Genomic DNA, 12,461 nt, shown 5'->3' with positions numbered 1-12,461 from the left:
CCCCATCATGTCCATTCTCTCACCTCCCCCACACCCCCCACCTCCATCCTTCCATTCTCTCAGCGTCTCTCATATTGCCAGCTAGTACAGTGACAAAATTTCGAGTGCAGATTTATTTTTAAATAAATCTCAGCCCCTGATGCATGTGCCAGCATCTCCCTAGACCGTACTACATATGCTCCTCAGTCTCAGAAAGCGCAGCCTTCAAAAATACATTAGTATTGTTAACAAAGTTACCAACTCTCCAAGATAACCCTGCAATCTCTGGGAGGAAACGCTTTATCTCCCTGACACTGCTGTGAGAAAGACTCAGGAGAAAGTCTTTGGAACAGTTCAAAAAAACTATTTTAATTTTCACAGAGTCATACAGCACGGAATCAGACCCTTCAGCATTGATCCCAAACTAACCCCACTTACATGTGTTTGGCCCATATCCCTCCAAACCTTTCCTATTCATGTACTTATCCAAATGTCTTTTAAATGTTGAAACTGTACCTGCATCTAACACTTCCTCTGGCAGCTCATTCTACACACAAACCACTCTCAATGTAAAAAAGTTACCCCTCATGACCTTTCTAAACCTTTCTCTTCTCGTCTAAAAAATATGCCTCCTAGTTTTCCCTTACCTTAGGGGAAAAGACCTTTGCTATTCACCTTAGGTATATCCCTCATGATTTTCTAACCTTTACAAGGTCACCTCTCAGACCTCAACAGTCCAGTGAAGAAAAGGTCCCAGCATATCCAGCCTATCCCTGCAACTCAAACCCTCCATTTCTGGCAACATTCTGGTAAATCTCCAGTTCAATAATATCTTTCCTTTGTTTGAATATTTTTATCTATCAGTTATAAAGGTGTGGTAGTTGAGGAAGTAGGGAGGCAGGACATTCGAAAATTTATCCAGCAATATGAGCAACTAATTATGACTCAATTATACATGCTTTAAAATATATTCCATCATTCTGAATGCTTGAGTAAGTGGAAAAAAGAAACTGGATTTTAACTTTTGCTGAGCTAAAAAATTATTTCAGATTTTTGTTGAAACTTAACTTTATTCTATCCCTTCAAATCATTGGATAATGAAATAGCTCGGGGCATTTGGAGACTTGGTGCGAGAGAATCAAATGTTATAGAACCCAAACCAGGTTCATAAGAGTTAAACTCTCTGATTCAATTGAATGATAGAACAGGCACAAGGGGCTGAATGGCCTGCACCTTATACCTTTCTGCTGCCTGCCAAAACTGAAGAAAAGAAGGATAAAAGTAGAATTGGGTCCAGTGAGATAGAGTAGACCATTATTGAGTAGACCATCTCTGAAGAAAGCACAGATCAAACTAAAGTTGCATTTGGAAAATGTCTGAATTTGTAGTTTGCACAATTGGAACACTATTGCATTCCCTTATGTGGGGGTAGGGGGGGAAATGTGGTGGGAGGAAGAGAAACTACCAACAAATCATTTCATTGGCAACATTGCCCGCACAATTGGAATACTTTCTTTCTCTCGAGAAGCGGAGAGCATTATTATTTTAAATAATGTTTCTGAAAGGCAAACTTACCACTGGCCCGGCCAATTGGAAAAGGTCTTTTACTTCCTTCCAAAAATCGATAGGGACCAAACTTCTAATCTTCCTCAGCAGGAGAGTTTGAGCAACATCATTGAAGACCCCTTGCATTGAGTCGGTCATTCTTCCAATCTCTGTCCTCGGCGAAGAAATAACACATATCAGTTGCTTGTGATACGAGATATAGTTACGGTCTTTAAATACATTTCTATGCATGTCTGCACCTCTGACATGGCTCGGATGACTCACCAACAGCTCCTTATACTGAAAGGGCCTATACAACTTGTTAGCTCCTTCCTTCACAGCTTGCTGCTTGCTATGGGGGTTAGTCCATATTGCAATCATCAAATAGCAATTACAACAGTAATAAATTCTATAGCAGTTGATAACATTTAACTAATAGTGTTTGCTTGATGTTCTAATCTCGTTGGCTTGTGGCCAGTCACTCATTCCAGAGGGAGTGGAGGGGTTTAGGCCTTTTATCAATGTCACTGAAATGTGTGTTCCAGACTGATAAACAACATGGTTTTAGCATTTCATGTTCCTGACACATTCCTGTGGTTTGTTTATGAGGTTTTCCACCTGAAGCACACCAAGTCTGTTTATATCCCTGCCATACTGTAGTAATATTAAACCCCAGCTTTAATTTCGAAAGAACTCGCACTGTAGATTATATCTCTTCTGAATTGATTGTATACATATGTGATCAGCATGTTTATAGAAGCATTGTAGTCACAGCAGGAGGCCGTTTGGCCCATTCATTCTCGTTCCAACTGTTTCAAATATTACACATCACTGGGAGAACGGGCTGGAAATCAAGTCCCTCTATTTCCAGAGCCATAAAGATTTTTAAAAAGTATTATGAATTCTCTGATTTTCCTGACTTTCAGATCCAAGCACATAGAAGCCAACTGTACTTGTTAGGAATTACTATTCATTACAAATAAGTAGACTCTAGCTACAGGTGAACGGTTGCCATATAACACTACTAATTAAAACTCTAACTCTCTTACAACCTCCCTCTCTATACGCAAATATAGATGCAGACAAGAAACAAAAAACGTAGGTGTTATGGGCAGTGGAAAAGAAGAAACTGGGAAGACAGTTCAGCGGTCCCTGATTAGCTGAGCTGATCCTGGTACTGATAAGAATGCTGCCTCTCAATCTTCCTTCTCCAGATGCTTTCATGTGTTCACTTAGGCCAGTGTCCTTCTAAAGAGAATCGGATAAACAGTCGAAGAGCAGGAAAGAAACACACGGATACGGGCTAAGTGGGACTAATTGTTTCTGCTTGTACAAAGACTACCTTTTTATTTCTGTATTTTTGGTTGTGGGACTGAAATTGGAAAAGTACCGTTTTAAAATCCAAACATTGTTGAGAGATTGCTGCACATTTTAGAAATCAAGTAACCTGGCACATTTTGTAAGAGATAGTAGGAACTGCAGATGCTGGAGAATCCGAGACAACAAGGTGCAGGGCTGGATGAACACAGCAGGCCAAGCAGCATCATAGGAGCAGAGAGGCTGACGTTTCGGGCCTAGACCCTTCATCAGAAAAGGGGGAGGGGAAGGGGGTTTTGAAATAAATAGGGAGAGAGTGGGAGGCGGATAGAAGAGGGATAGAGGAGAGGATAGGTGGAGAGGAAACAAACAGGTCGAAGAGGCGGGGATGGGGCCAGGAAAGGTGAGTGTAGGTAGGGAGTTAGGAAGGGGATAGGTCAGTCCAGGGAGGACGGACAGGTCAAGGGGGCGGGATGAGGTTGGTCGGTAGGAGATGGAGGTGCGGCTTGGGGTGGGAGGAGGGGATAGGTGGGAGGAAGAACAGGTTAGGGAGGCAGGGACGAGTTGGACTGGTTTTGGGATGCGGTGGGGGGAGGGGAGATTTTGAAACTTGTGAAATCCACATTGATACCATTGGGCTGCAGGGTTCCCAAGCGGAATATGAGTTGCTGTTCCTGCAACCTTCGGGTGGCATCGTTGTGGCACTGCAGGAGGCCCAGGATGGACACGTCGTCTGAGGAATGGGAGGGGGAGTTGAAATGGTTCGCGACTGGGAGGTGCAGTTGTTTGTTGCGAACCGAGCGTAAGTGTTCTGCAAAGCGGTCCCCGAGTAAAGCTATGTAAACAACGCCATTTTGTAAGCGTTGTTTACATAGCTATGAGTTTTGTTTTTATTTCAGTTTTCCAGTATCTGCAGTGTTTTGCTTTTATTGGAGCACAGGCCTCTGGATTACGAGCCCAGTGATAATACCATGACGACAACTACTCCCCTTATTCTATTGTTTGCTTGTGGGTTCCTGGATAGTGGGTGATTATCAGTTAAGGGCATTTAGAACCTGATGGAGGGACTCAGAAGGTTGGGGTGGAGGGTGACGCAGAGAGCTAAACCCTGCCCTTGTTGCTGATTTCCTAATCCCCCCATATGACCTAGCTCCCCTCTGCCTGAGTCACTGCCACACCTTATTCCTCAGGTCAGTGTTGTGCCAACAGCAGCTATTGCCTTCCTGGTGGCACAGTTGAGTCAAGAAGAGCTGCCAATCTCTGATTAATTGACCTTCTGGGCCTATGGTCCTAGGGAGAGGCTCACCACTGGCCTGGCACATGCCTGAGTTGCACAAACTTCACTGTGTCTTCCCAGAACGAGGTAACACGAGGATCTCACAATCTCCAGTCAGCCGCTGAGAACCCTGCCACCTTCACAAATCTGAGCTTTTATATTGCTTTAGCATACATTCCTCGCGTTTCCACTCTATGTCCCTCTGCACTCTGCATGTTTATTTTGGCTCATTGTCAGATAAGGTACCTTCAAGAGAAATTGAATAGATTGAATCTTGTACTGATCCTGACTGACAGAGAGATTGAAAGGTCATCTCTGGAAGCAATATCTTCCAAATGGGGTTTGAAAATAGCAATTTCTTGAGATTCCGTTGCCAACTAACATCCAAACCTTGGCATCCAGATTGAAAAATTAATTTAGCTTCTGAGAATTTGGGACTTAATGTTTCTAACATCAGAATTTTGAACACCTCTTTTGAGAAAGGTTGAGATGTCTTGTGTCCAGACACACTCTGGTTGTACCATCTTACTTCAGTACACACACACGAAATGCACCACTCTGTGCACTGATGTACACAATATTTTTGGTTCCATATCATCCTAATTATTTTTAAGTTTTTTTTGTTTGAGCACTGTGCTTTCTGGGAGGTGATTGATGGAATTGCATCTTCTCTGAGTGCAGGACAGAATCACCTTTGATATTTCCAATGTCTGACAGATTTGTTGCAAGTCCTGGACAGACTCTGTGAATATTCTTGGCCAGTTCTGTTGTGAATGTTAACTTGGAGATTTCACAAGGAGCCACAATATTGAGTTCTGTACACAGTGGTAGTCCTGCTGTTGCTGGTTCATTTGTATTCAGCAGACAGAGAGCTTTTGTTCTCCATGCAGAATTACTGTAGTTACATTTCACTGTCAATGTACCAAAACAAAGGATGAGTGTTCCATTATATGCCATCGATTTCACTGTTGCAGGTTGCATCATTGATTCCAATGATTCAGAAAAAAAGCCTTTAGCAATCTGACTTGTCGGATGTTTACCCTTGTTCCTGTGTCAACTTTGTTCTTTGACGTGTGCTTATCAATTTCTTCGATATAGGATGTTCTAACAGTTTAACTTAGTCCCCACAATGTACCATGTTCACATTCTGATCAAAGGTTCTTCAACTTGGAATCTTCACTCTAGTCTGTCGTGCTGTGAACCTCGTGTGTGTGTGCTTGTTCTTAAGAAAGGCTCCACCACACTCCCTGTTGTTGCTGCCCATGTACTACATGTGGTTTTTGTCTGGGTGTGTCCTTTTATAGTCTCTGGTTACAGAACCACATTTGATTTGATTTGATTACTGTCCCATGTTCCTAGGTACAGTGAAAAGTTTTGTTTGCATGCAGTACAGGCAGATCATATCATACAAGGTGCATTGGGGCAATAGAATAGAGTGAAGAATACAATGTTACAGCTGCAGAGAAGGTGCACAAAGAGTGAGATTAACATTAAGAGGTCACTCAGAGGTCTAATAACAGTGGGGAAGAAGCTGTTCTTGAATCTGCTGGTTCTGTGTTTAAGCTTTTGTGTCTTCTGCCTGATGGAAGAGTTTGGAAGAGATTATAACTGGGGTGGGAGGGGTCTTTGATGATGTTGGTTGCTTTCCTGAGGCAGCAGGAAGTGTAGCTGGGGTCAATGAATGGAAGGTTGGCTCGCGTGATGGACTGGGCTCTGTTCATGACTCTCTATAGTTTCTTATCGTTCTGGGTAGAGCACTTGCTGTACCAAGCCACGATGTATCCAGGTAGAATTCTTTCTACGGTCTATCTGTGGAAATTGGTAAGTGTCTTTATGAACATGCTGAATTTCCTGGGCCTCTGCAGGAAGGAGGGTCATTGTTGTGCTTCCTTGACGTTCACATTTCTGACACAGCTCAGAGTCCTTTCGCACTGTATGACTTGCAAACATCCCTGATTGGTGGAGGGTGAAACAGAACTACTCTTCCCACACATCTTGCTTTCTTTCTGTGTATTGGTGATTGTGCTGGTACTGGTGGCTATATCTAACACCTGCTGTTTGTTGTTATCAGCTGCATCGGCCTCCAAACTTTCTCTGACTTGTAGCAGTATGTTGATGTCATTCTAGAGACCAATATGTTTTTTTTTTGCTTTTCCTCATTTGTTTGGTTTGGAATTAAGAGTTGAAGTTAAGAATTGAACTTTGAACAGCAGCTTGTTTTAAAAGAGAAGAAAACAAAGACAGACGTTTTCTGTCGGGAACTGGGTTGGAAAGTAATGCAACCTAACTACTGATCTATGGACACTGTAGATGCTGCTTTGCTGCTATTCTTAGGACTGGAAGCTGGTTGGATGTTGAATTGGTCAATCAAGGGACAATGGATGCTAAACAGCCAACCACAGAGTAAAACAAGAACTGGTTCTGACTGACAGGAGGCAGAGTTATTTTTGAAACTTCTGGACACAATACTACTTTGATTCAGTCTGTTTCTTATTCCTCTCCAGTTATTGAAGTGTTGAATGTTCTGAGGAAAGAATCCCAGTCTGTAAGAAACAAGCAACTATTTCTGGAAATATACTGAAACTGTTTGTATTAACCAGTGACTTCAGAATTCAAACAATATTTACAGTTTTACATGCCTATGAACAACTCATTGTCCAAAGATTACATGAAGGCCTGGTGTTCATTATTTGAAACCGTTTATTGAACTGGCAGATCAAAAATCTATTATTTAATTTATTTTTTAATTGTGTCTGTCTGTTTGAGAGTCAGAGTTATGACCAAAGGATATTGGTCTTTAGGTTGTAGGTAATAATTCAATTACCTTGTTGTATATCTGTGTTTTGCTAAAGTTAAACTATTAATAATAAATTGTTACTTTTTGTCTGCTATAAACTTGTATGTCCAAGGCCTGTTGTTCATAAAAACCAAAAGAACTGCGGATGCTGTAAATCAGGGGCAAAAACAAAGTTGCTGGAAAAGCTCAGTGGGTCTGGCAGCATCAGTGATGGAAAAAATGGTCCAGTCACCGGTGACCCGAAACGCTCTGTTTTTCCTTCACAGATGCTGCCAGACCCGCTGAGCTTTACCAGCAACTTTGTTTTTGCTCCTGTTATTCATAAAGTCTGGTTCAGAACAATGGGCAATGTTTGTGGTCATTGAATGTTTTATTTTAACTGTGTTGTGAATTCAGCGATAGGCTGATTTGGGTTGGCTTGCTATCCCCGTGCCATTACATGACCATACTTTCTCTCCAAGTGGTCATTTTGGAAAAAATGGGCATTGCAGCTGAAAACCAACCCCATTATCAGCTCAGTGTCTGAGATATCACAACCCTTCCCATTATCACAGCACCTACTGATGAACCAATCATTTGATTTTTGTGGCTGTTGCCTGAAAGGCATCAGCTCTAGTCATCGAATCCTGAAGTTTACTTTTACAGTAAGTTGATTCTGTGCCATTGACATCATGTTCGTTCACCTGAATACAACAGGTGAGCTACTTTTATTGGTCCACTTGGTTTAATGCTTTACTTACTTGTCATCCAAAATATCTAGTTCATCTCAATAGTATATCTGAGGTCAGAAATGTGGCTGTTAAGGGAAGCAAAGTGAATATTTTGAGTTGTTTACTTCTTTCCCTCCATTTCTTTTTTCTCTGAACATCAAATACATAATTCTTTGAAGTTTGCATCACATATAAACAGGGTGGTTCAGAAGACATTTAGCACGCTTGCCTTCATTGCTGAAACCTTTGAGTTTATGAGTTGGGATGTTATGTTCAGGTTGTACAGGATGCTGGTGAGGCTTCTTCTGGAGTAGTGTGTCCAGTTCTGGTCACCTTGTTGTAGGAAGTACATTATTAAGCTGGAGAAGGTTCAAAAAAGATTTATCAGGATGTTGCCAGGAATGGACGGTTTGAATTATGAGGTTGGATAGGATAGGACTTTTTTCACTGGAGTGTAGGAAGTTGAGCGGCGACCTTATAGAGATTTATTAAATCATGAGAGGTACAGATAAGTGATTGGCAGGTGTCTTTTCCCTAAAGTGGGGGTTTCAAGACTAGGGGGATATATTTTTCAGGTGAGAAGAAAAAGGTTTTAAGAAGACATTTAGGGCAACTTTTTTTTTAAACACAGAGAATGGTTCATGTGTGGAATGAACTTCCAGAGGAAGTGGTGGATGTGGGTACAGTTAAAAAGACATTTGTATAAGTTCATGAATAACAAATATTTGCAGGGAAATGGGCCAAACACAGGCAGGTGGGACTAGTTTTGTTTGGGGACATGGTTGGGCCGAAGGGTCTGTTTCCATGCTGTATGACTCTATGACTATCCCTTCTGTCATTACAGTGTTTACACCACAGACAGCCACAGAATTTGTGCTGGTGCCAGGTGCCAAATGCCAGACTTTCATTATTCCTTCCAGTCCCACATCAGATTGCCAGAATCCACAGGATTTTGCTTTTCTTTCAGTGACCAACTCTAACAGAATGGACAAGAGAAATCCTGGAGTTCTGGCACTGGTATTCTGTAGACAAACAGGAGGCTGGAAGAACACAGCAAGCCAGGCAACATTTGGAGGACAGGAACAGTCAACGTTTCAGGTATTACCCTTCTTCAGGACATGGGGGATTTTTTAAGGGGAGAGGAGTCAGTCCTGAAGGGTAATACCTGAAACAATGACTTTTTTCCTCCAGATGCTGCCTTGCTTGCTGTGTTCTTCTAGCCTCCTGTTTGTCTACCTTGGATTCCAGAATCCTGCGGTTTTTTGGTCCCTAACTGGTATTGTGTTGTGTGAGCTGTAGTTCAGTTAATAGCCTCACTCAGAGTCAGATTCCTACAATGACAATTGCATTTCAAACATACTTTTTTTCTGCAAAATCTAAATCATTGGATATTAGGCATTGCCAGCTAGACCAGCATTTATCACCCATGGGAAGATGCTACTGAGTTGTGGTTTTGAACTGCTTCAGTCCCTGGGGTGTAGGAAGGGAGCTGTAAGGCCTTTACCCAGTGCCACTAAAGGAACTTTGATAATAATGCCAAGTCAGGATGGTGCATGCCTTAAAGGGGAACTTGCAGGAGGTGACGTTCTCATGTAACTGCGGTCCTGCTACTTCTAGGTGGTAGAGGTTTTAAGCTTGGAAGGTGCTGCATGGGTGCAGACTACTACGACTGTTAGTCAGTTGTAAGAGAGTGCTAATCAAATGGCTGCTTCGTCCTGAGCGGTATTGAGCTTTTTGAGTGCAGTTGGAGCTGCCCTCATTCAGGCAAGCAGGGAATATTTCACACAAAAGTACTTAAGTGGTTGTTGAGCACTTTTGGACATTAAGGCTGACAAAGGTGCTAAATATATAAAGTCTCCTTTTATCGTATTCATCCTTGTATAGGAGAGGTACAAGAGCCACAATGCAGTCACTGTCCATTGCTGCTCTATCCTTCATCTCATGGAAAATTACCTGTTTTGCACTTCCTGTACAGCATGGTTAGACTATACTCAACATACAGCTGCAAACATATGATTACAATATTTTGGAACAGAAGTGAACAATGACAATGTTTAATGTGAAAGTTAAATTTGGACTGGAAAGCCTATACTTTGATGCTGTAGTGACCAATAATGCTTCGTAACCACTGGTGTGTTTTGGAAATCCTCCACATCTGGCAGCATGAACGATGATCCATCACCAGCATCCTCTCTCAAGTTATTCCGCCCAGCATTAATCACCGAGAACCAGCTCTGCTGGGTTGAGCATGTCGTGATCGTGCCTGACACTTGACTCCCAAAACTTGCAGCTCTACTCAGAATTAGTTTATGGCAGGAAACTCCCAAGGAAGGCAATGATGGGCGCTTCAGGGATGTTTTGAGGATCTCTGATGAGTTCAAACATTTCCACAACTCATGGGAGATCCTGGCCTGTTACCAAACTGAAGGGAGAAGGTTCATTCGAGAAAGCACAGAATGGATGGAGAGATTTTGTTGGGAATGGGCAGGAGTGAAATGAAAGCATTGGCAGGAATGCACAGACCCCCAAACAACATATGGCAGAGTTTCCAGATCAGTTCAATGCATGGTCAGGGTTCTCACAACCCATCAAGCCAGAGTAGAATTTGTCATCATTGGCCCCAAGGGACTGCCCAAGAACAAGCTATCTTGATCTGTATTCTAAAACATAAATGGAGGTTTGAAAATAACTGGAGGCTCCCAGTAAATATTTCTGTATATGCCAGTGAATTGCTTCCTCATTGAGATTAAAGGCTTTTACAGCAAATGGAAGGAAAATTTCCAATAAAACCATTGGTTGAATAATGAACGGTGCTATGAAATCCATCTTGTCAGGAACAGTACAAATTCCGAAGCTAGCTAGATCACTGCCCTTACTTACACAGAATAAAGAAAATAAGTAATGGAACAACAGACTTTGTATTTCACATGGCTCTTATCAAGTTAATATTATGTATGATAGCCATAACTTTTTAATCATTATTATATATTACAAGATAAAAAGGAACTGTGCACAGTGCTCAAAGATTTGGGAGATAAACAGACACAGAAAAACAATATTTAAATGTGGGTGAAAATGTATTTATTTCACACTTGACAAGGAGTTTCATAAAAGATGCATTGTTGGCTTTCTGCAGTTATTATTCAGTCTTCTCCAATAACCACTGGAGAAGACAAAGTGCACAGTGTTTAATGGGAGCACTTGAAAATGGAGAGGAACCAGTCACCTTGACTAATGTTAAAAGAACAACTTCTGGATTTGACTCAGACATTTAAAAGGAGGAGACAATCCTTCATCCAGTCTGTACAGCAACATTCCACAAGCACTTCTGACTTCTCTTCCCTTTCTGTCAAACTATCATACATACTGCTCCTCACACTGCAGGAAATAACACTGATCCTTGCTTCACCTCTGCTGTGTATACAGGGGCTCACGTATCTGTTGCAACAGTGAAGTGTATCACCAGCCCAATTGCCAGAATAATTGATCCTAGGAGGAAGGCTAGGCCACGGCGTATAATCAGTTGTTTCACAGGCAAAACACCACCAACGGTAACACCAGCTTGTGTTGCAGTGGACTCCTGGATCAGTTGTTCAATATCAGCACTGCTCTCTACTTCATCTTTTTCTGCAAAAAGAAAACAGCAAAGTTTTATATAGAACCTTTAATGATCTATGGCACCTCATAGGAAGGAGTAGAATCAAACACTGTCCTGAGGGCCAGGAGTTCCAATGCAACATGACAGGTGGTGGAATATAAATTCCATTAATAAACCTAGAAGAGAAACCTTGCCTCAGTAATGTCGACCATGAAACCACTTAACTACTGCAAAAACCCATCATTAATGTCCTTCAAAAGAAGCAAGTCTGTTTTCTTTGCCTAATCCAGCCGACAGACAGCAATGTAAAAAACGAAAGAACAACGGATACTGTGAATCAGGAACAAAAACAGAAGTTGCTGGAAAAGTTCAGCAGGTCTGGCAGCATCTGTGAAGATCAAATCAGAGTTAACATTTCAGGTCCAATGACCCTTTCTCAGAACTGATGGTGACTGGGAAAACATCAGTTTATATGCAGAAAAAGGTTTATATGCAGTTTTCTGCATATACACTGACATTTTCCCAGCTATCATCAGTTGTGAGGAAGGGTCACCGGACCTAAAATGTTAACTCTGATTTTCTCTTTACAGATGCTGCCAGACCTGCTGAGCTTTTCCAGCAACTTCTGTTTTTGTACATACAGCGGTGTGCTTGACTCTTATCTGCCCTTTGCACTGGCTCACTCAGTCAAGGGTAATTAGTGATGGGGGTGGGGGGGCACGTGTGGGAGGAAGAGGTATTGATATAGACAGAGTTTGCTAAGAATGTAAGCTTCTAGCTGCTTATCTTGCTGGAGTCTGGAGGGGTTTTCTTTTCCCCTTCTCCGAGCCTGGCCAATAGAGATACACCAGTCCCCAGCAACATATCCACTGTGTTGAAGGAGGAGAATTACAATTTTGAACTGACTGGAGTAATTGCCAGAACTGGCCACACAGGCACTCCTTGCTCTTTAAACCAAGAATGGAAGCTACCATTGGTGGGAGGTATGCAGTACCATTGATACAGGGGTGATTCCTTGCAGCCATTGCCTTTAGTTAACTTCAGAAACTGAAAGACAAAAAGTGGTCATCCTGTTTCTCTGCCAGAAGCACACCTTCTACTTGTACAGCACACAATTAGCTACAAGCATCATGCCCCTCTGGGTAGACACCTCTGAAATTCCCTTGAATCAAATCTTGGATTTCTTAGAGACCCACAGTTTTCATAACAATTTAAACAAAGTTAATAACACCATTACTT

The 12,461-nt window shown here is 42.0% G+C and overlaps 1 pseudogene; it reads right to left on the bottom strand.

The window, feature by feature from the left end:
• Nucleotides 1–10,682: 10,682 nt before the first annotated feature.
• Nucleotides 10,683–12,461, bottom strand: part of LOC109934762 — a 119,793-nt pseudogene continuing 118,014 nt past the window's right edge.

Source organism: Rhincodon typus, chromosome 26 (assembly GCF_021869965.1).
Source record: "Rhincodon typus isolate 14 chromosome 26, sRhiTyp1.1, whole genome shotgun sequence".
NCBI lineage: Eukaryota > Metazoa > Chordata > Chondrichthyes > Orectolobiformes > Rhincodontidae > Rhincodon > Rhincodon typus.
Note: the sequence above shows the minus strand (reverse complement) of the source record. Positions and strands in the feature narration are given on the sequence as shown.